Here is a 23,838-nt window from a genome sequence, read left to right as displayed (position 1 = left end):
AGCCAACATGCTATAGAACAATTTTACAGTATCTGGCAAAACTGAAGATATACAAACTCTGTGACCCGGCAATTAAACATTTTTTTTGTAAATATCCTTGTAAAACCTATGTACACAGACTCATGTAAAAGACTAAACACTCATGCACTCTTTTCAAAGCCATTATTGACAACAATCTATATGCCTTTTGATTGGAGACAAATGCACACAGCAGTTCAAACACAAAAACTAAATCTAAGGAGTCATTGTGAAAGAATCTTGAAACAAAATGCTGACAGGAAAAAAAAGTTGCAGAATAAAGCACAGACAGTTCAAGTAACATTTTAAAATACAAAAGAATAAAAGCTGTGTATTTTTTTATATGCAAAGATATAAAATATAAAAACATGGGTGACAAGAACTATTATCAGTTTCAAGAGTCTGAATACATCTGGAATGAAAAGGAATGAGATTGGCGAAAGTATAAGAGGCTTCAACTTTTTAATCTATTTCTTTTAAAATCCTTTAGCCATATGGCAAATAGTAACATTTGTTAACTGTTGATTTTTAAAATTCTACCTGTTCTTTTCTATGAGTTGGGAATAATTTATGTAGAAAAGTTTAGTTTAAATATAAATAAATGAAAAGAATTATGAACAGCTTTGCCAATAAATTAGATAACAGATGAAATGAACAAATGCCTAAGAAGACACAAACTACCAAAACTGATGCAAAAAGGGTCAAAACCATCCCAACAAAGAAAAACCCAGGCCCAAATGGCTTTGCAGCTGAATTCTACACAGACATTTAAAGAATTAATACCACCAATTCTTCATAAACAATTCCAAAAAAATAAAAAAGGAGAGAACACTTCCCAACTCATTTTATGAGGCCAGTATTATCCTGATAACAAAATTAGACAAATCATTTAAAAAGACTAATATTTTCTATGAAAATAAATACAAAAATCCTTTATCAGATACTAGCAAACCAAATCCAGCAATATATGTAAAGTATTATACCCCAGAATAAATGGGGTTTATCCAAGGAATGCAATGCTGATTTAACATTCGAAAAACAATTGATGTAATATCCCATATGTGGTGATTTGAAGCTGTATGTACCCCAGAAAAACCTGTTCTTAAATTTAACCCCTTCCTGTGGATGTGAACCCATTGTAAGTAGGAACTTCTGATGAGGTTACTTCCATTAAGAAGTGGGGCCCCCCTCGGTCAGGATGGGTCTTAATCCTATTACTGGTATCCGTTATAGGTGGAGTCAGACACAGAGAGAGAAAGCCACAGAGGGAGCAGCCAGAAAATGAAGCAATGAAACCAGGAAGAGGACAGAGAGGCCAGGAGAGGCTGCTATGTGCGTTGCTATGTGACAAACTAAGGATCACCAGCAGCCAGCCCAGAGCGCCACAGTCTTCGGGCAGAAAGCATCACCTTGATGACACCTTGATTTGAGCCTCAAAAATTCCCATTGTTTAACCCAAACTATTTCCTGGTATTTGCTGGAACAGCCCGGAAACTAAAATACTCTTATCAATAGAATAAAAGACAAAAGCCACATGATCATCTCAGCAGATGCAGAAAAAACATTTGACAAAATTCAACACCATTTTATAACTTAAAAAAAAAAATACATTCAAACCAGTATAGGAGGGAATTTAACCTGAGAAAAGTCAACTACAGAGCAGGCCACAGTGGCTCAACAAGCCGAGTTCCTACCTGCCATGCCGGAGACCTGGGTTCATTTCCTGGTGCCTGCCCATGCAAAAAAAAAAAAAATTCAACCACAAAAAATCCCACACCTAACAATGGTAAAAGACCAAATACTTGCCCCCTACGATCAGGAACCCTTCTACTCCACATTGTACTGAAAGTTCTAGCCAGGACATTAGGTAAGAAAAAGAATAGATCTATCCAGACTGGAAGGAAAGAAGAAAACAATCTTTATTTGCAGACAATGTTAATTTATAGATATATATTAATTTCTATTCATATATCAAACATTTATTGATATATATATATAGAGAGAGAGTATATATATATATATATATATATATATATATAGAGAGAGAGAGAGAGAGAGAGAGAGAGAGAGAGAAATGCATATAGGAAATCCTCAGGAATCCACTAAAAATCTGTTAGAACTAATAAATGAGATCAGAAACACTGCAGGACACAAATCAATATGGAAAAATCAATTATATTTCTATGAAGTAGCAATGAACAAGTTGAAAATTAAATTAAGAAAAGTCCTTTTACAAAAGCATCAGAAAGGATAAAATATTAAAGACCTATATAAATGGAGAGGCATAGTTTGGAATAGTTAATATTGTAAAGAAAGCATTATTCCCCCAAACTGATCTACAGATCAATGCAACCCCTCTCAACATTGAAGCTAAGTTGTTTGCAGAAATTGACAAGCTGATTCTAAAATTCATATGGAAATTCAAGAGATACAAAATAGCCAAAACAGTCTTAAAAAAGAAAAAGTTGGAAGAGTCACGTCTCCATTTTAATGCTTACTTTAAAGCTACAATAATGAGACAGAATGCTCCTGGCATAAGGATAGCCATATAGGTCAATGAAATAGAATTAAGAGTCCAGAAATAATCCTTAATATTTATGATCAATTGATTTTTGATGAGGGTGCCAAAACAATTCAATAAGGAGAGAATATTTTTTCAATATACAGTGCTAAGACAACTGGACATCCATAGGCAAAAGAATGAACTCAGATCCCTATGTCACACGAAATATGAAAACTAACCCAAAAGCAAACCAAAGACTAAAAGTAAGAGCTAAAACCATAAAACTCTTAGAAGAAAATGCAAGGGGAAAGCATGGCCTTGGCGATGGACTCTTAGATGTGACACCAGAATACACGTGCTACCAACCAAAATGGAGCATCGGCGACCTGATTAACCCTCCCATCTCATACAACCTAAAATGGGCAAAATAGATGAAACCACAGTTTGGAAGACACTCTGGAGATCTGCAGAATTCCTCTAAGTATTCAGCAGACTCCTGAGAAGTGCAAACTACACAAGAACCACTCCAAAAAAATAGCGTATCAGCTCCCAGCATTCATACAGGGTCAGAATAGGGTCTTTTTCCACCAGCCAGACTGGAAAACTCACAATACAAGGGACAATGGGGGAAGTACTCAAGAAGGTCCTTCCTCAACAATAGGAAATAATTAGCCTGGACTGAGCTCTGTCCAGACCCATCTAAAAGTCATACGAACTAAGTGGCAGCAAAATACGACCCATTTAATAAAAACATAAATCAGTCGAAACTGACCAGAACTGACAAAAATATTAGAATTAGAAGACAAGGAAATTAATAGTTATTACAATTGAATTCCATCTGATCAAAAAACTAAGTAGAGACATGGAGATTCTATTTTTTAATTGAACTTCTGGAGATAAAGAATACAACATCTGAGATGAAAAATACACTGGGTGGCATTAGTGGAAGATTAGACACTGCAGAGGAAAAAAAATCAGTGAATTTACAGGTATAATTAACACCATCCAAAATGAAAGAAAAGAGAATTTTAAAAAGGACACAGCATCAGTAAGCTGTGAGACAACTTGAAGCAGCCTAATACATGTTAATTTGAGTCCCTGAAGGACACAGGAAACAAAAATTATTTGAAGAAATAATGACTGAAATTATTACAGATTTGATTTAAAAAACTATATATGCACAGATCCAAGAAGCTCAATGAACTCCGAGCACAAGAAACTAACAAAAATACACCAAGATATAGTATAATTAAATTTTTTAAAACCAGTGATTAAGAAATTTAAAATAAGTCGGGGGTGGTCAGGGGTGTGTGGAGGTAAGCTGTAATATGAACGATGGTAGATTTCTCGTTGGAAATGATACAGGCTACAAGGCAATGAGGCACTGATGTAAAGTACTGAAAGAAAAAAATCCTATCAACCTAGAGTTCTATAGCATGTAAAAATATATTTTTGAATATGAAGGCAAGAATTAGTGTTGGGGGACATCCAGGAAGATGGTGGAATAAGGAGAGGCAGCGCTCTCTCTGCTTTACCATAAACACCCAGACAACAGACAAAAACTGTCCAAAGCAGCAGTTCTGGGGCTTGGAAGATGAGGAAAAGACGATTAAAACATACCAGGAAGAGCTGGATGAAAAAGCAAATGGAGAGATTGTGGTGAGTGAACTCAGCTGTGGTTCCCGGCACCCACCTCCACCCCATAGCCAGCAGCTTCGGGTCAGCCTGGTTCTCACCCAGCTGGCAGCAGTGGACTGGAAGAAACAGGGAGGCCTTCTCCCGGGAAAAGAGGGGAAAATGGCACAGTCCTGATCCAAACTTCTGACCAGCAAAGTTGACATTCTGGGCCCTGCACTTGAACTGCTCCATGCAGAAGCCTGGGGCAAATGCAGCTCTGTTATTTCCACACACAGAGAAACTTCAGTGACAGACCAAGCTCCACCGTGGCTCCTATCCTTCACCCTGAGGCCAGCAGCTTCGGGTTGGCCTGGTTCCTGCCTGGCTGGCTGCTGTAGTCTGGAGGAGACAGGAAGGCCCTCACCCCAGGATAAGAAGGAAATGCAGCCTGGTCCGGATCCAATTTTTGATCAGCAAAATTGGAGTACATGGTCCCACAGCCTTGGTCATTTCTGGACAGGTGCCTGCATACTGCCAGGCCGCTATTTCCACCCGCTTAGAAACAGAGGGGACAGAAGACTTAAAAATAATTTACCTTTGTAGGGCTGTGGGAATTAGGTTGCTGAAGAGCGCCTCCTTGTGGGAAGTCTGGGAAAGTGACCTCTTGAGAAGCTGTTTTTCTGAACCTCTCTCCAGAGCCACTTGGAACTGGTTTGTACCTCCCGTATGGGACTTTGGCCCTATTTTGGCTGAGTAATGCTGACGAACCAAGTGCCAAAGAAGACCTTTAACACAAACCCAATCAACTAAGAAATTTTAGATGAAAGGGAAATCTTTCAAAATGAACTTATCAAGATAATCAGAGGCCCAAATACCAGCAAAAAATTACAAGACATTGAGAAACAAGAAGAAATGGCCAAGCCAAATGATCAAATTTTAAAATTGGAGGAGACACAGAATTTGGAACTAATCAAAGATGTTCACACAAATCTCCTAAATAATTTCAACGAGATGACTGAAGAGATAAAGGGTATCAAGAAAACAATAAGAATTCAAAAGACTACATAGAAAAATAACAGATCTTACAGAAATGAAAGATTAGATGAAACTGAAAATATACTAGAGATACACAATAGCAGATGTGAAGAGGCAGAAAAAAGGATCAGTGAACTAAGAAACAAAGCAACCAAATTTTTATACAAAAAAAGAACAAATGGAGAAAAAAATGGAAAAATTTGAGCAAAGTCTCAGAGAAATTATTGACAACATGAACCTACAAACATATGCATCATAGGTGTCCCAGAAAGAGAAGAGAAGGGAAAAGTGCCAGGAAGAATATTTGAGGAAATAATGACTAAAAAATTTCCCAACGCTTATAAAAGAAATAACTATGCAAATACAAGAAGCCCAACATACTCCAAACAGAATAAATCCAAATAGGCCCAATCCATCCCATATAATAGACTGTCAAATGCCAAAGAGAAAGAGAGAATTCTGAAAGCAGCTCACCATATATACGCAAAGGAAGGCATATGAGGCTGAGCACAGATTTCTCATGGCACACCATGGAGGCCTGAGGGCAGTAGTACAGTATATTTAAGATATAAAAGAAAAATTTCCAACCAAGAATTCTTCATCCAGCCAAGCTGTACTTCAAAAGAGGAAGAATTTAAGATATTCACAGATAAACAAAAACTGGGAGAGTCTGTTAACATAGACATGCCCTGTAAGAAATACTAAAGAAATACTTTGGGCTGAAAAAAAAAAGACAGGAGAGAGAGGTTTGGAGGAGAATGCAGAAATGAAGATTATGTAAGGTGCTCTAGTTTGCTAGCTGCTGGAATGCAATATACCAGAAACTGAATGACTTTTCAAAAGGGGAATTTAATAAGTTGCTAGTTTAAAGTTCTAAGGCCAAGAAAATGTCCCAATTAAAACAAGTGTTTAGAAATGTCCAATCTAAGCCATCCAGGGAAAGATACCTTGGTTCATGGAGGCTGATGAAGTTCACAGTTTCTATCTCAAGTGGACAGGCACATGGTGAACACAGAGTTTCTCTGTCATCTGGAAAGGCACATGGCGAACATGGCATCATCTGCTAGCTTCTTCTCCTGGCTTCTTGTTTCATGAACCTCCCCAAGAGGCATTTTCCTTCCTCATCTCCAAAGGTCCCTGGCTGGTGGACTCTGTTTCTCATGGCTATGTCATTCTGCTCTGCTCTCTCTGAATCTCTCATTCTCCAAAATGTTTCCTTTTTTGTAGGGCTTCAGAAACTAATCAAGACCCACCCAAATGGGTGGAGACATGCCTGTACCCAATCCATCTTAACAACCACTCTTGATTATATCACATCTCCAGGGAGATGATCTAATTACAGTTTCAAACATACAATATTGAATAGAGATTAGAAGAAATGGCTGCCTCTACAAAATGGGATTAGGATTAAAACATGGCTTTTCTAGGGTATATACATCATTTCAAACCAGCAGGTAAGGTCATCTAAAAGGATAAAAAGAGAGAGAGAGAGAGAGAGAGAAAAAAAAGATCTCACAATAAAAGCCAAAGGATAAAATAGTCGAAGTAAGGACTGCTTTTACAGTAATAACATTGAATGTATTAAACTTTCCAATAAAAAGACAGAGATTGGCAGAATGGATAAAAATATATATATATTATCTATCTCCATGTTGCTTACAAGAGACTCATTCTAGACCCAAAGATACAAATAGCTAGAAAGTGAACTGATAGAAAAGAACATTCATGCAAGCAGTAATCAAAAACAAAGCTGGGGTAGTGATGCCAATATCAGACAAAATAGACTTTAAATGCAAAAAAATATATATTATAAGAGACAAAGACAGACACTATATACTAATAAAAGGAGTAATTTACCAAGAAGAAATAACAATCATAAATACTTATGCACCTAATCAAGATGCCCCAAAGTACATGAGGCAAATACTGGCAGGACCAAAGGCAGTAGTAATTTACATCTCTACAATAACAGTGGGAGACATCAACATGCTCTACACTAGATAGAAGGTTTAAACAGAGGACCAGTAAGGAAACAGAGGACCTCATTATGATAAGTGATAATACGATAAGTCCATTAGACCTAACAGACATAAATAGAACTTTGCACCCCAACACAGCAGGATATACGTTCTTCTGGAGCGTTCACGGAACATTCCTCAGGGTAGACCACATGCTGCGGCACAAAAAGATTGAAATTATACAACTGACTTTCTCTGATCATAATGGAATGTAGCTGGAAATTAATAATAGGTAGAAAACTGAAAATTTAAAAATATATGGAGGTTAAACAACATGCTCTTAAACAATTAGTGAGTCAAAGAAGAAATCACAGGAAAAAATCAGTAAATATCTCAAGACAAATGAGAATGAGTACACAATATATCAAAACATATGAGATGCAGCAAAGGCAGTGCTGACAGGGAAATTATAACCCCAAATGCCTCCATTACAAAGGAAGGCAGAGCTAAAATCAAAGACCTAACTGAATCTTTTGGAGAAACAAGAAGAACAGCAAACCAATCCCAAAATAAGCAAAAGGAAACAAATAGCCAAAATTAGAGTGGAAATGAATGAATAAAAAAACCAATAGGGTAAAGGTCTGAAAATCCGGATCCTAAGTCTGAGCTAGGGCACAGAGGAAGAAGACAGAAGAGTTCGAAGAGCATAGAAACTCAGATGCCATATTTCTGGGACTCCAGAAATACTAATTTATATATATTTATGTATATTATATATATATATGCTTTTTTATCATTAAACAATTTGATTAGGAAAAAACAACAGAGAGGAACTTCCAGGAAAATGATGGAGTGGGGTAGACAGAATTCACCCTGCCCCATGGGACAAGACGGGCGATGGGGAGAGAGTGACCGGGACTGCGGCCTGGGGGCTGAGTAACTGAAGAGGGTCTGCAGGGTTTCGTGTGGAGGAGAGGCGGGGGTCGGGCCAGAACAGGGAGAGGGCGGCGGGTTGGATCGGCCATGACGCCCACCCGGGCTGACAGCAGCATGCAGGGCCATGCGGGTTGGAGGGAACTGGCCATCCCTGCACTCCAGCCTGCGCCAGCCGAGCATCTCAGCCGCGGGCAGTGCACGCGGGGAGCCCGGAGACACGCCTTGCCATCCACCACGAAGAGCCACGCCCCGAGGGGCTGGGAGCAGTGGCTGTCCCGTGGGTGCGGTGGGTGGCGCATCCGACGAACACCGGGAACTATGGGCCACTGGTTCCCCAGGCGTTGGTTGGCTCCCCTGCCGCTCCACTGCAGCGGTGCGCAGCCCCGGGCCATACATACCACCCTCCAGCCACGGCTGCAGTCGGGGAGGTGGGGTCTAAGGGAGGAGGTGCCTCAGGAGCCCCGCCTGCTGGTGAGAAGCGGCAAGTGCAAGTAGGCAAACTCCCATTCTGGAAGATTTTTTTTCTTTTTTTAAATACATTTTAACTATATATATTTCACAGTAATATTGTGTTTTAATTTTATTATGTATATTTTTATTTTCTATTTATTTATTTTTTATTATTCTATCATATGATAACATTTCATATTATTTATTTATTTTTTAATTTTTTTCTCCCTTCTGTGGACACCAACCTGAATTCATTCCCAATATATCTTGAGGCATCTCCTTCTGCCTTTGGGGCCTACTACTGTTGAGGTGTACTTTGTTGTAGTTGTTTTCATACTTAATTTAATTTTTATTATTATCGTTATTCTGGTGTATGGGCTAGGAATCCAGCCCGAGTCTTCCACGTGGCAGGCTGGAACGCTGCCACTGAAGTACTTGTGTACCCCAGCCAAGCTTTTAATACACCCTCAAATAGAACTGTACCCCTCTCTTTTTGGGGTACAATCTGGCCCCATGCCTTGGACCAATGCACACCAGGGTTACGCCCCCAGACCGGTGCACCCGAATAGCTGCATCCTCCCTGGCTGCTTGGCACCCACATCCACAGGCATCAGAGTAACATCCCCAACCCATGCCTACCTGCCCTGAAACAAATCACTATGCCAGAGACACATGTTTGACTTCCCATGCCTGCCCATGCAAAAAAAAAAAAAAAAAAAATTAGGGAGAGATTAAAGTTTTCACAGACAAAGAAGTCCTGTAAGAATTTGTCAACAAGAGACCAGTACTTCAAGAAATACTAAAAGGAATTCTGCCAGCTTGGGGAAAAAAAACAAAAAAGACAGGAGAGGGAGGCCTGGAGGATTGAAGAGTACCACTAAGGGTAATTTTATGAATGCAGAGAGAAAGAAGGAAATGAATATATAGATCTGAAAATAAAGTTAAAAAGATAAGATGGTAGAATCAAGAAACACCTTTTCAGTAATAACTTTAAATGTTAACGGACTAAACTTACCAACTAAAAGATACAGATTGGTAGAATGGATTAAGAAACATAATCCAGCTATATGCTGCTCACAAGAGACTCATCTTAGACAGAAGGATACAAATAGATTGAAAGGGAAAGGATGGAAAAAGATTTTCCACACAAGTTGTAACCAAAAGAAAGCCGGAGTAGCTATACTAATACCGGACAAAATAGACTTTAAATGTCAAGACATCATAAAAGACAAAGGCGATTCTTTTTTTAATTAATAAAAAAAAAAAAAAAAAAAAAAAAAAAAAAGACAAAGGCGGACACTATATACTAATTAAAGGGTCAATTCATCAAGAAGATATAACAATCATAAATGTTTGTGCTCCCAATCAAGGAGCTCCAAAGTACATGAGACAGACAGTGACAAAACTGAAGGGAGCGATGGATGTTTCAACAATTATAGTAGGAGACTTCAATACACCCCTCTCCTCTATAGACAGAACAACCAGACAGAAGATCAACAAGGAAACAGAGAAGTTAAATAAGTTGATAAATGAATTAGATCTAACAGACATATATAGGTCATTGCATCCTAAACCACAAGGATATACATTCTTCCCTAGGACTCATGGAACATTCTCCAGGATAGATCATATGCTGGGGCATAAAACAGGTCTTTATAAATATAAAAACACTGAAATTATTCAAAGCATTTTCTCTGATCACCATGGGATGAAGCTGGATCTCAATAACCACCAAAGAATGAGAAAATTCACAAATACATGGAGATTAAATAACACACTCTTAAGCAATCAGTGAGTCAAGAAGAAGTTGCTAGACAAATCAGTAGCTATCTGGAGATGAATAAAAATCAGAATACAACTTATAAGAACTTGTGGGATGTGGCACAGGCTCTGCTGAGAGGGAAACTTATTGCCTTAAATACCTGTATTAAAAAAAAACAAGAAAGAGCAAAAATTGAAGATTTAGCAGCACACCCGGAGGAACTTGAGAAAGAACAGCAAACTAACCCCAAAGCAAATAGGAGAAGACAAATAACAAAGATTAAAGCAGAGATAAATGAAAGGGAAAACAAAAGAACAAGAGAAAAAAAAATCAATAAAACCAAAAGTTGATTCTTTGAGAAAATGAAGAAAATTGATGGGCCACTAGCAAGACTGTCAAAGAAAAAAAGAGAGAGAATGCAAATAAACAAAATTAGAAATGAAAAGGGTGCATTACCACAGACCCTGAAGAAATGAAAGAAATCATAAAAGAATACTATGAACAACTATATGCCAACAAACTAGACAACTTAGATGAAATGGACAAATTCCCAGAGACACACAAACAAGCTACACTGACTCATGAAGAAATAGAAGATCTCAACAAACCAATCATAAGTAAAGAGATTCAATCAGTCACCAGAAATCTGCCTACAAAGAAAAGCCCAGGACCAGATGGCTTCACAGGGGAATTTTATCAAACATTCCATAAAGAACTAACACCAATCCTGCTCAAACTTTCCAAAAAAATTGAGGAAAAAGGAACTCTACCTAACTCATTTTATGACACTAATATCATTTTAATGCCAAAACCGGGTAAAGATGTTATAAGAAAGGAAAACTACAGATCAATCTCCCTAATGGCAATAGATGCAAAAATTCTCAATAAAATATTAGCAAATCAAATCCAACAGCACATTAAAATAATTATATACCATGACTAAATGGGGTTTATACCAGGTATGCAAGGATGGTTCAATGCAAGAAAATTAATTAATGTAATACAGCACATTAGCAAATCAAAAGGGAAAAAAATCACATGATCATCTCCATTAAGGCTGAAAAAGCATTCAACAAAATTCAGCATCCTTTTCTGATAAAAACACTCCAAAAGATAGGAATCATGGGTAATTATCTCCATATGACAAAGGGAATATATGAAAAACCAATAGCCAGCATCGTACTCAATGAAGAGAGACTGAAAGTTTTCCCCTAAGATTAGGTACAAGACAAGGATGCCCACTGTCACCACTATTATTCAACATTATGCTAGAAGTTCTAGCTAGAGCAACCAGGCAGGACGAAGAAATAAAAGGCATCCAAATTGGAAAGGAAGACGTAAAACTCTCATTATTTGCAGATGATATGATACTATACTTGGAAGATCCTGAGAAATCTACAGCAAAGTTATTTAAGATAATAAACAAATTCAGCAAGGTAGCAGGATATAAAATTAATGTGCAAAAACTCAGTAACATTTCTATACACAAGCAATGACCTAGCTGAGGAGTCAGTTAAGGAAAAAATTCCATTCAAAATAGCAACTAAAAGAATCAAATACTTAGGAATGAACTTAACTAGGAATGTAAAGGACTTGTACACAGAAAACTACATAACATTGCTAAAAGAAATCAAAGGAGATTTAAATAGGTGGAAAGACATTCTGTGCTCATGAATAGGAAGGTTAAATATAGTTAAGATGTCAATTCTCTCCAAATTGATTTACAGATTCAACACAGTACCAATCAAAATTCCAATAACCTACTTTGAAGATTTGGAAAAACTAACTTCCAAATTCATCTGGAAGGGAAAGAGACCCAGAATAGCTAAAAGCATCCTAAAAAAGAAGAACAAGGGGGAAGGATTAACACTCCCTGACTTTAAAACATATTATAAAGCCACAGTGGTCAAAACAGCATGGTACTGACACAAAGACAGAAGCATAGACCAATGGAATCAAATCGAGAGTGCAGAAACAGACCACCAAATCTATGGTCAACTGATTTTTGACAAGGCCCCCAAAGCCTCTGAACTGAGACAAAATAGTCTTTTCAATAAATGGACATGGAAGAACTGGATATCAATAGCTAAAAGAATGAAAGAGGACCCCTATCTTACACCCTACACAAAAATTAATTCAAAGTGGGTCAAACACCTAAATATAAGAACTAGCACCATAAAGCTTCTAGAAGAAAATGTAGGGAAACATCTACAAGACCTAGTAATAGGAGGTAGCTTCCTAAACTTTTCACCCAAAGCACAAGCAACAAAAGAAAAAATAGATAAAAGGGAACTCCTCAAAATCAAATGCTTCTGCACCTCAAAAGACTTTGTCAAAAAGGTGAAAAGGCAGCCAACTCAATGGGAGAAAATATTTGGTAATCACATATCAGACAAAAGTTTGATTTCCGGTATATACAAAGAAATCATACAACTCAACAACAAAAGAACAAACAACCCAATTATAAAATGGGCTAAAGATATGAACAGGCATTTTTCTGAAGAGCAAATACAGATAGATCAAAAGCACATGAAGAGATGCTCATTTTCCTTGGCTATAAGGGAAATACAGATCAAGACTACAATGAGATACCAACCCACACCTATAAGAATGGCTGCTATTAAACAAACAGGAAACTATAAATGTTAGAGAGGATGTGGAGAAACCGGGACACTTATGCCCTGCTGGTGGGAATGTATAATGGTGCAGCCACTATGGAAGACTGTTTGGTGGTTCCATAGGAAACTAAATATCCAGGTGTCTTATGGCCCAGCAATAGCACTATTTGGTATATACCCAGAAAAGCTGAAAGCAACGACACAAACAGACATTTGCACACCAATGTTCATAGCAGCATTATTCACAATCACCAAAAGATGGAAAGAAACCAAATGCCCAACAGACGAGTGGATCAACAAAATGTGGTATATATTTATGATGGAATATTATGCAGCAGTAAGACAAAATGACATCCTGCAGCACATGACAAGAAGGATGAGCCTTGAGGACATAATGCTGAGTGAAATTAGCCAGACACAAAGGGATGGATACTGTATGATTCCAGTTTTATGACCAGCATAAAGGTATAATCAGAGGCTTATACTACAGAATAAAGGGAATTCAGAGATATGTAGAAGCTAGAGATGGGTGAACCGTTAGCTAATGAGGTTCAACTCCAATGTAAGGGAATAGATAGGAGTGAAGGTGATTCTCTAGTGGGTCTAGAAGTATTATGACCACATTGAAGATGAACAAGATTGAAGGGTTGTATAGACCTACGTGTCCCACTGACTCACACTAGAAATATGAATGAGTTCTCGCAAGAATTACTTCAAAGAAATTATTCTTCCACAAAGAGTGTTTAAGCCCAGGGTACAGGGGGAGAACTGCTATTGCATGCTATGGGCTATGTTCAAAAGGAAACCATCAGCACTACCACAGCAACAGCAGAGGTAAATAATGGGGCAAGGGACAAGATTTTAAAAGGAGGTTTAGATGTCCTGTTTGCCAAGAGTGTGTTTATGGTTTTCTCTTGGGAACGATGAAATTATGTAAAATTGAGAATGTTGACGGACTGTGGACTTTGGGCCCTCTACATGATGCCCGATGAAAGCAGGTGGCTGAAGGATGCACTGACGGAGAAGTAGATTGGTGAACGATGGTGTATACTTATGAACAAAGGTTGTGCTGCTACCAAAAGGGACAATGTCGGGAGGCATGCAACGATGTGAATGAACATGTGGGACATTTGGTGACAAAAAATAAGCCAGAAACAAAAGAACAAGAATGGTATGTCATCTTTAGAAAATGCTTATAAGAAAACAGGGGCCTAGATTTTAAGCTTTTAGAGCAGACATATTATATCGGAGTGGTAATTATTATTTCTGGATTTTGAGGGGCTGTTTTTTATATAAACTGATATTAAGAGATAGGAACGAAGCTGAACAGGTTGGGGTTAAAGTAATTCAGAACGTAGGGGTAAGGAAGACCGTGTCTATATTTTAGAACCACACATACTCTTTGAGACCAGTGGAAGGTTTATTTGGTCTGGAACGGAAATTTTGTGTAGTACGTGATCTAACTCAACCTATCTGTATAGCTCATTTGAACAAATGAAACACAGAATAAGAAAGAGGTCCTTTAATACTGTATAGATTACTCTAATGCCTGGATACATCCTAGAGTATATCAAGCAGATAATCAAAAAGTATCAGCAAAGTTCCCTGAAGGAGGGGAGAAAGACTATGGAACTATTAAACCTTACCATCAGGGAATCCCCTGATACTGTGTCAAACTTTAGGGACACCCAAATCAATAGGCCATGCCCTCGATCATGAGGCTTACTCTTCTGAAGCTTATGTAGGTAGCAGAGAAGCTTAGACTACCTATAGGCATGCATAACAGTTACTTCTGGAGGACCTCTTTTGTTGCTCAGATGTGGCCTCACCCTCTTGAAGCCCAACTCTGCAAGTGAAATCATTGCCCACCCCGCTATGTGGGACATGACATCCAGGGTGAAAGTCTCCCTGGAAATGTGGGAGAGGACTCCCAGGGATGAATCCCGACCTGGCACTGTGGGATCAACAATTACATCCTGACCAAAAGGGGGAAAAGAAGTGTAATTAATAAAGTATCAGTGGCAGAGAGAGTTCAAATAGAGTTGAGAGGCTACTCTGGAGGTTGCTCTTATACAAGCGTCATTAGACCTTGCTACCTGTCCTAACCTGCCAACCCCCAACCAGGACCATTCCAGCCAATCCTAAAGAACACCTAGGGCAATGCATGGAATTCACGGGGTTCCATACACTAGAATAACTTTCCAGAAACCTACAATCTTTCCAGAAATGTACAACTTCCAGATGGGTCCCTGGTCCAGATAAGTAGTGAAACCTAGCCCAGCCTCTCCAGAACATATAAGTTCCATCTACCCATCCCATGTTGGTGACAGATCCTTCCAATATGAAAAATTTATAGTGTATATAGCCCAAACACCCCTAAAGAGAGGGATGGAAGGATCAAAGGTGATGGTGGAGTCATACAGAGAAGATGGAATTTGACAATGAATATGAATGCTGAATCATTAAATTGATCTCTCTTTTAGTCTCTAGTATTTTAGAGCAGCTAGAAGTAAAAATCTAAAATTGTGGAACTGCAACCCATGTCAAACTCTGAAATATGTTCCACAACTAATTGTGGTGCTGTGCTTTGAAATGTATAGCTTTTTTGTATATATGTTCTTTTTCACAAAAAAAAAAGAAAAAAAGTAATTAAAAAAATGAATGAGAGTATTGACTTTTTATGGCCCTTTGATAGATGTTCACTACATATAAAAAGTCATAACATCCTAATACAAAAAAAAAAAAAACACTGAGAACCAATAAACACCAAAGTTGGTTATCTGACATGGTCTTTCCCAGAAACTTCAGGTATTTATGTTACACCTGAGACTCAGAGTTAGAGCTCTGAAACTATGAAAGTCAGCAATACCACATACAAAGCACTGTTTAAAAAGTTGAAAAAGTGATCAGACCTCAAGTAGAGATATGAATTAAGCTGATCGGGATAGGACTAAGGTATATCAGAAAACTGGGTAAAGGATGATACTGTCCATTTTTAAAAACTTCAACTTCTGTGTGAGACTTAAGGGGGGAGCTGTTTATTTGGTGCAAAATTTATATTTTGCATTTCCTAATTTAACTTGTATGTTCAGTTTAGTTGAACACTGTAAGTACATAGAATCTTGAATAGGGCATGAGATTTTGTTGGTTTGTCTAAGTTAGTGTGATGCCCCAATAAACCTCAGTGATTTGGACAGTGAATAAGGAAGCACTTGCGATGTCCCCTTGGGGGAATGAGGAGTAAGGGGGAAATATTCAACTTCCCCATCTGGAGAATTTCTGATATTCTCACAAGCAGTGGGGACAACCAAATCAATGGGCCGAGCCCTCAATCTTGAGGTTCGCCCCTATGAAATTTATTCCTGCAAAGGATAGACTAAGCCTACTTAAAATTAAGCCTAAGAGTCACCCCCAGAGAACTTCTTTTGTTCCTCAGATGTGGCCTCTAAGCCGACACGGCAAGTGAACTAACTCACTGCCCTCCCCCTCTACATAGGACATGACTCCCAGGGGGTAAATCTCCCTGGCAACATGGGATAGAAATCCCAGGATGAGTCAGAATTCAGCATTAAGGGATTAAGAAAAACTTCTTGACCAAAATGGGGAGAGAGAGAAATGAGAAAAAAGATTCGGTGGCCGAGAGATTTCAGAGTCAAGAGGTTATCCTGGAGGTTATTCTCATGCATTATATAGATATCCCTTTTTAATTTATGGAATATAGGAGTGGCTAGAAGGAAGTACCTTAAATGGTGGAGCTGTGTTCCAGTAGCCTTATTTCTTGAAGATGATTGTATAATGATATAACTTTTACAATGTGACTGTATGATTGTAAAAACCTTGTGTCTGATGCTCCTTTTATCTAGGGTATGAGCAGATTAGTAAAAACTAGGATAAAAGCAAACAAATAATAGAGGAGATAAAGGTTAAAATAAATTGGGTAGATGGAACTACTAGTGGTCAATGAGAGGGAGGGGTAAAGGGTATGGTATGTATGAGTTTTTTCGTTTTTCTCCCTTTCTTTTTCTGGAATGATGCAAAGTTCAAAAAAGTGATCATGGTGATGAATGCACATGAGAGACATTGATTGTACACCATGTGTGTTAGATTCAGTTGTCAACTTGGCAAGGTGAGCATACCTAATCTTGTTGCTGTGGACATAAGCCAATGGTACGTGAACCTCATCTGTTGCCAATTACATCTGCAGTCAGCTAAGAGGCGTGTCTGCTGTAACGAGTGACGTTTGACTTAATTGGTTGGTGCTTAAATGAGAGATTGCAACGTAGCACTGCTAAGCAGTTCGGCATTCTTCATCTCAGCACTTGCAGCTCAGCCCAGGCCTTTTGAGATGCAGAAAGAAGTCAGCCCGGGGAAAGATGTTGGAACCCAGGGGCCTGGAGAGAAGACCAGCAGAGACCATCCTGTGCCTTCCACATAAGAAGGAACCTCAGTGGAAAGTTAGCTGCCTTTCCTCTGAAGAACCAACGAAATAAATCCCCTTTTATTAAAAGCCAATCCGTCTCTGGTATGTTGCATTCCGGCAGCTAGCAAACTAGAACACCATGTAAGGAATGTTTGTATGTTAAGAATGTTTGTATGTTTACATGTTGTTTTACCAATAAAAATATTTTTATAAGGTTGGTTATTTGAGAAAACCAATAAAATTGGCAAACCCTTGTCTAGACTGAAAGACAAAAGAAGAGAAGATGCAAATAAATAAAATCATAAATGAAAGAGAAGTCATTACCATGGACCTGAAGAAATAAAAAAAAATCATAAGAGGATACTATGAACAATTATATGCCAATAAACTAAGCAACTTAGATGAAATGGACAATTTCCTAGAAACACATCAACAACCTACATTGACTCAAGAAGAAACAAAAGAGATATCCGGGCCAAGATGGTGACTTAGCAAGATGTGGGATTTAGTTCGTCCTCCAGAGCTCCTACTAAATAACAAGAAACAGTACAGAACAGCTCCTGGGGCCACGTCAGTGACCGGACACACAGCGTACCCCAGTCTGGACCAGCTGGACCGGCTGCGAGCCCACCCAGAACCATGAGTTCCAAGTCACAGAGGCCGGGGCCCTGCTCCCACAGGCTGCTTTCCAGAGGGGAAAGGAAAGAGAGTTTACCAGCAGCAGGGGCTGAGCACAACTAAGCTTCAAGTATGGAATTAATTCACAAATTCTGACTACTAAAAATAGGCCCCCAGCTCACGTAACCTGGTCAAAGTAGAGGTAGCTGATTTTTGCCCCCACGCCAAGGGACAGGGATGACAGAAAAAGAAAAAAAAAAAAAAAAAGAGCAACAGAGGTTTTTCTGGCTGTGTTTCTACAAAGGCTTGACTGCCTTTGGGTACTGCCTCAGGCTGCAACTGCCCCAGGCATAGGCAGAAACAAGCTTGTTTGAGGGCTTGTCTGGAGCCTGTGCCTTCCCCAGGGGAGGGGTGAGGCACAGCTCAGGTGGATTCCCTCCCTCAAAGAATTCAGACACCAGGGCTTGGTAATTTGAAGCCATTAAAACCAGCATACAACTTCTCCTCTGTCTCCACCACTCCCCTAGCAGGGAGAGTCCGCCAAAGTCAAAGGTACCACATCATCTTATGCTGGTGAGACCTGCAGGCAGACAAGCACCACATACTGGGCAGGATAAGGAAAACAGAGTCCAGAGACTTCACAGGAAACTCTTTCAACCTACTGGGTCTCACCCTCAGGGAAAACTGACACAGGTGACTCATTCCTCCTGACAGGAGGCCAGTTTGGTCTGGGAAAATCCAGATGGGGTCTATAATACCTATGTAGACCCTCCTAAGGTGGGGGGCAGGGGGGAAGGCACCATACAGGCAGGACAAAAAACAAGAAAACAAGAACTGAAAATTTCTCCTCTGTTAAACAAAACCTAAGCTAGAGGTCCAGAAAAAGTTGAAATGAATGTCAAAGAACAGACAGACAACAAATTCATCCAGCAAGAAAACCCTAGGTAAAAGAAGTGAAAGTAATCTCCAGAATAAACTAATCAAGGTAATTAAATGCCTAGAAGCCAGAAAAAAATAACAAATCACATAGGAAAACTGAAGATATGGCCCAGTCAAAGGAACAATCCAAAAATTCAAATGACATACAGGAGCTGGAACAATTAATTCAGAATGTACGAACAGACATGGAAAACCTCATCAAAAATCAAATCAATGAATTGAGGGAGGATATAAAGCAGGGAAGGAATGAACAAAAAGAAGAAATCGAAAGTCTGAAAAAACAAATCACAGAACTTATGGGAATGAAAGGCATAGTAGAAGAGATGAAAAAAACAATGGAAACCTACAATGGTAGATTTTAAGAGGCAGAACATAAGATTAATGAACTGGAGGATGGAACATCTGAAATCCGACAAGCAAAAGAAAATATAGGGGAGAAAGTGGGAAAATATGAGCAGGGACTCAGGGAATTGAATGACAATATGAAGCACATGAATATACATGCTGTGGGTGTCCCAGAAGGAGAAGAGAAAGGAAAGGGAGGAGAAAAACTAATGGAGGAAATTATAACTGAAAATTTCACAACTCTTACGAAAGACTTAAAATTACAGATCCAAGAAGTGCAGCATACACCAAAGAGAATAGATCCAAATAGAGGTACTCCAAGACACTTACTAATCAGAATGTCAGAGGTCAAAGAGAAAGAGAGAATCTTGAAAGCAGTAAGAAAAAAGCAATCCAACACATACAAGGGAAACCCAATAAGACTATGCATAGATTTCTCAGTAGAAACCATGGAGGCAAGAAGACAATGGGATGATATATTTAAATTACTAAAAGAGAAAAACTGCCAACCAAGAATTCTATATCCAGCAAAACTGCCCTTCAATAATGAGGGAGAAATTAAAACATTTTCAGACAAAAAAATCACTGAGAGAACTTGTGACCAAGAGATCATCAGCTCTGCAAGAAATACTAAAGGGAGCAATAGAGGCAGATACAAAAAGACAGGAGAGAAAGGTGTGGAGAAGAGTGAAGAAAGAAAGACTATGAGTAAAGGTAACAAGAAGAAAAATTAGATATGACATATAAAATCCAAAAGGCAAAATGGTAGAAGAAAGTACTACCATACAGTAATAACACTAAATGTTAATGGATTAAACTCCCCAATCAAAAGACATAGACTGGCAGAATGGATTAAAAGACAGGACTCATGTATATGCTGTCTACAGGAAACACATCTTAGACCCAAGGATAAACATAGGTTGAAAGCGAAAGGTTGGAAAAAGATATTTCATGCAAATAACAACCAGAAAAGAGCAGGAGTAGCTATACTAATATCCAACAAGTTAGGCTTCAATTGTAAAACAGTTGAAAGAGACAAAGAAGGACTCTATGTATTAATAAAAGGAACAATTCAACAGGAAGACATAACAATCATAAATATTTATGCACTGAGCCAGAATGCTTCAAAATACATGAGGCAAACACTGAAAACATTGAAAAAGAGAAATAGACACAACTACCATAATAGTTGGAGACTTCAATTCCACACTCTCATCAATGGACAGAACATCTGGACAGAGAATCAATACAGAAACAGAGAATTTGAATAATACAATAAATGAGCTAGACTTAATAGACATTTATAGAACATTACACCCCACAACAGCAGGATACACCTTTTTGTCAAGTGCTCATGGATCATGCTCAAGGATAGACCATATGCTGGGTCACAAAGCAAGTCTCAACAAATTTAAAAAGATTGAAATCATACACAACACTTTCTTGGATCATAAAGGAATGAAGTTGGAAATCAATAATAGGCAGAGTGCCAGAAAATTCACAAGTATGTGGAGGCTCAACAGCACACTCTTAAACAACCAGTGGGTCAAGGAAGAAATTACAAGAGAAATCAGTAAATATCTTAAGGCAAGTGAAAATGAAAAGAAAGCATATAAAAACTTATGGGACACAGCAAAGGCAGTGCTAAGAGGGAAATTTATTGCCCTAAATGCCTTTATCAAAAAAGAAGAAAGGGCAAAAATTCAGGAATTAACTGTCCACTTGGAAGAACTAGAGAAAGAACAGCAAACTAACCCCAAAGCAAGCAAAAGGAAAAAAATAATGAAGATTAGAGCAGAAATAAATGAAATTGAGAACATGAAAACAATTAAGAAAATTAATAAAACCAGAAGCTGGTTTTATGAGAAAATCAATAAGACTGATGGACCCTTAGCAAGACTCACAAAAAGAAGAAGAGAATGGAAATAAATAAGATCAGAAATGGAAGAGGAGACATAATCACTGACCCCACAGAAATAAAGGAAGTAATGATGACACTATGAACAACTTTATGCTAATAAACTCGACAATGTAGATGAAATGGACAACTTCCTAGAAAGGCATGAACAACCAACTGTGACTCGAGAAGAAATAGATGACCTCAACAAACCAATCACAAGTAAAGAAACTGAATCAGTCATTCAAAAGCTCCCCAAAAAGAAAAGCCCAGGACCAGACTGGTAGAATTCACATGTGAAGCCAAACATTCCAGAAAAAATTAGTACCAATCCTGCTAAAACTCTTCAAAAAAATTGAAGAGGAGGGAAAGCTAGCTAACTCATTCTATGAAGCCAACATCACCCTCATACCAAAGCCAGGGAAAGATATTACAAAAAAAGAAAACTACAGACCAATCTCTCTAATGAATATAGATGCAAAAATCCTCAACAAAATTCTAGCAAATCAAATCCAACAACACATTAAAAGAATTATACATCATGACCAAGTAGGATTCATCCCAGGTATGTAAGGATGGTTCAACATAAGAAAATCAATTAATGTAATACACCATATCAACAAATCAAAGCAGAAAAACCACATGATCATCTCGATTGACGCAGAAAAGGCATTTGACAAAATTCAACATCCTTTCCTGTTGAAAACACTTCAAAGGATAGGAATACAAGGGAACTTCCTTAAAATGATAAAGGGAGTATATGAAAAACCCACAGCTAACATCATCCTCAATGGGGAAAAACTGAAAACTTTCCCCCTAAGATCAGGAACAAGACAAGGATGTCCACTATCACCACTGTTATTAAACACTGTGTTGGAAGTTCTAGCCAGAGCAATTAGACAAGAAAAAGAAATACAAGGCATCAAAATTGAAAAGGAAGAAGTAAAACTCTCACTGTTTGCAGATGATATGATACTATATGTCGAAGACTCCGAAAAATCCACAGCAAAACTACTAGAGCCAATAAATGAGTACAGCGAAGTGGCAAGTTACATGATCAACACTCAAAAATCTGTAGTGTTTCTATACACTAGTAATGAACAATCTGAGGAGGAAATCAAGAAATAAATTCCATTTACAATTGCAGCCAAAAGAATAAAATATTTAGGAATAAATTTAACTAAAGAGACAAAAGACCTATACAAAGAAAACTACAAGAAATTGTTAAAAGAAATCACAGGAGGCCTAAACAGATGGAAGGGCATACCATGTTCATGGATTGGAACAGTAAATATAGATAAGATGTCAATTCTACCTAAACTGATTTACAGATTCAATGCGATACCAATTAAAATCCCAAAAACTTAGTTTTCAGAAATAGAAAAACCAATAAGCAAATTTATCTGGAAGGGCAGGGTGCCCTGAATAGCTAAAAGCATCCTGAGGAAAAAAAATGAAGTCGGAGGTCTCATGCTCCCTGACTTTAAGGCGTATTATGAAGCTACAGCAGTCAAAACAGCATGGTACTGGCATAAAGATAGATATACTGACCAATGGAATAGAATAGAATGTTCAGATATAGACACTCTCATCTATGGACAACTGATCTTTGATAAGGCAGTCAAGCCAACTCACCTGGGACAGAACAATCTCTTCAATAAATGGTGCCTAGAAAACTGGATATCCATATGCAAAAGAATGAAAGAGGGCCCATATCTCACACTCTATACAAAAGTTAACTCAAAATGGATCAAAGACCTAAACATTAGAGCTAAAACCACAAAACTTTTAGAAGAAATGTAGGGAAATATCTTATAAATCTTATACTAGGAGGTGGTTTCCTAGACCTTACACCCAAAGCACCAGCATTGAAGAAAGAAAGAAAGAAATGGGAACTCCTCAAAATTAAACACTTTTGCGCATCGAAGAACTTCGTCAAGAAAGTAAAAAGACAGCCTGCACAATGGGAGACAATAGTTGGAAACAATATATCAGACAAAGGTCTAGTATCTAGAATTTATAAAGAGATTGTTCAGCTCAACAACAAAAAAAGACAGACAACCCAATTACAAAATGGGCAAAAGACTTGAACAGACACTTCTCAGAAGAGGAAATACAAATGGCCAAAAGGCACATGAAGAGATGCTCAAGTTCCCTGGCTACTAGAGAAATGCAAATGAAAACCACAATGAGATATCATCTCACACCCACCAGAATGGCCATTATCAATAAAACAGAAAATGACACGTGCTGGAGAGGATGTGGAGAAAGAGGCAGACTTATTCACTGTTGGTGGGAATGTCAAATGGTACAACTGCTGTGGAAGGCAGTTTGGTGGTTCCTCAAAAAGCTAAATGCAGAAATGCCATATAACCCAGCAATACCATTGCTAGGTATCTACTCAGAGGGCATGAGGGCAAGGACACAAACGGGCATTTGCACACCAATGTTTATAGCAGCATTATTTACAACTGCGAAGATTTGGAAACACCCAAAATGTCCATCAACAGACTAGTGGCTAAACAAACTGTGGTGTGTATGTGTATATATATATACAAAACATTGCCAAAAGAGATCAAAGATGACCTAAATAAATAGGACATTGCGTGGCCATGGATTGGAAAACTAAATGTCATTAAGATGCCAGTTCTACCCAAACTGACCTACAGATTCAATGCAATTCCAAAATTCCAACAGCCTTTAAAAGGTCAAACTCAAATGT

The 23,838-nt window shown here is 38.3% G+C and overlaps 1 long non-coding RNA gene across 2 annotated transcripts in view; it reads right to left on the bottom strand.

Moving 5' to 3' along the window:
• Positions 1-23,838, bottom strand: part of LOC143667482 (uncharacterized) — a 97,711-nt gene that overhangs the window by 12,526 nt on the left and 61,347 nt on the right. The window lies entirely within an intron of this gene.

This window comes from Tamandua tetradactyla, chromosome 23 (assembly GCF_023851605.1).
Source record: "Tamandua tetradactyla isolate mTamTet1 chromosome 23, mTamTet1.pri, whole genome shotgun sequence".
NCBI classification, from domain to species: Eukaryota; Metazoa; Chordata; class Mammalia; order Pilosa; family Myrmecophagidae; genus Tamandua; species Tamandua tetradactyla.
The sequence above is the reverse complement of the archived record's forward strand: the minus strand, read 5'-3'. Positions and strand labels throughout refer to the sequence as shown.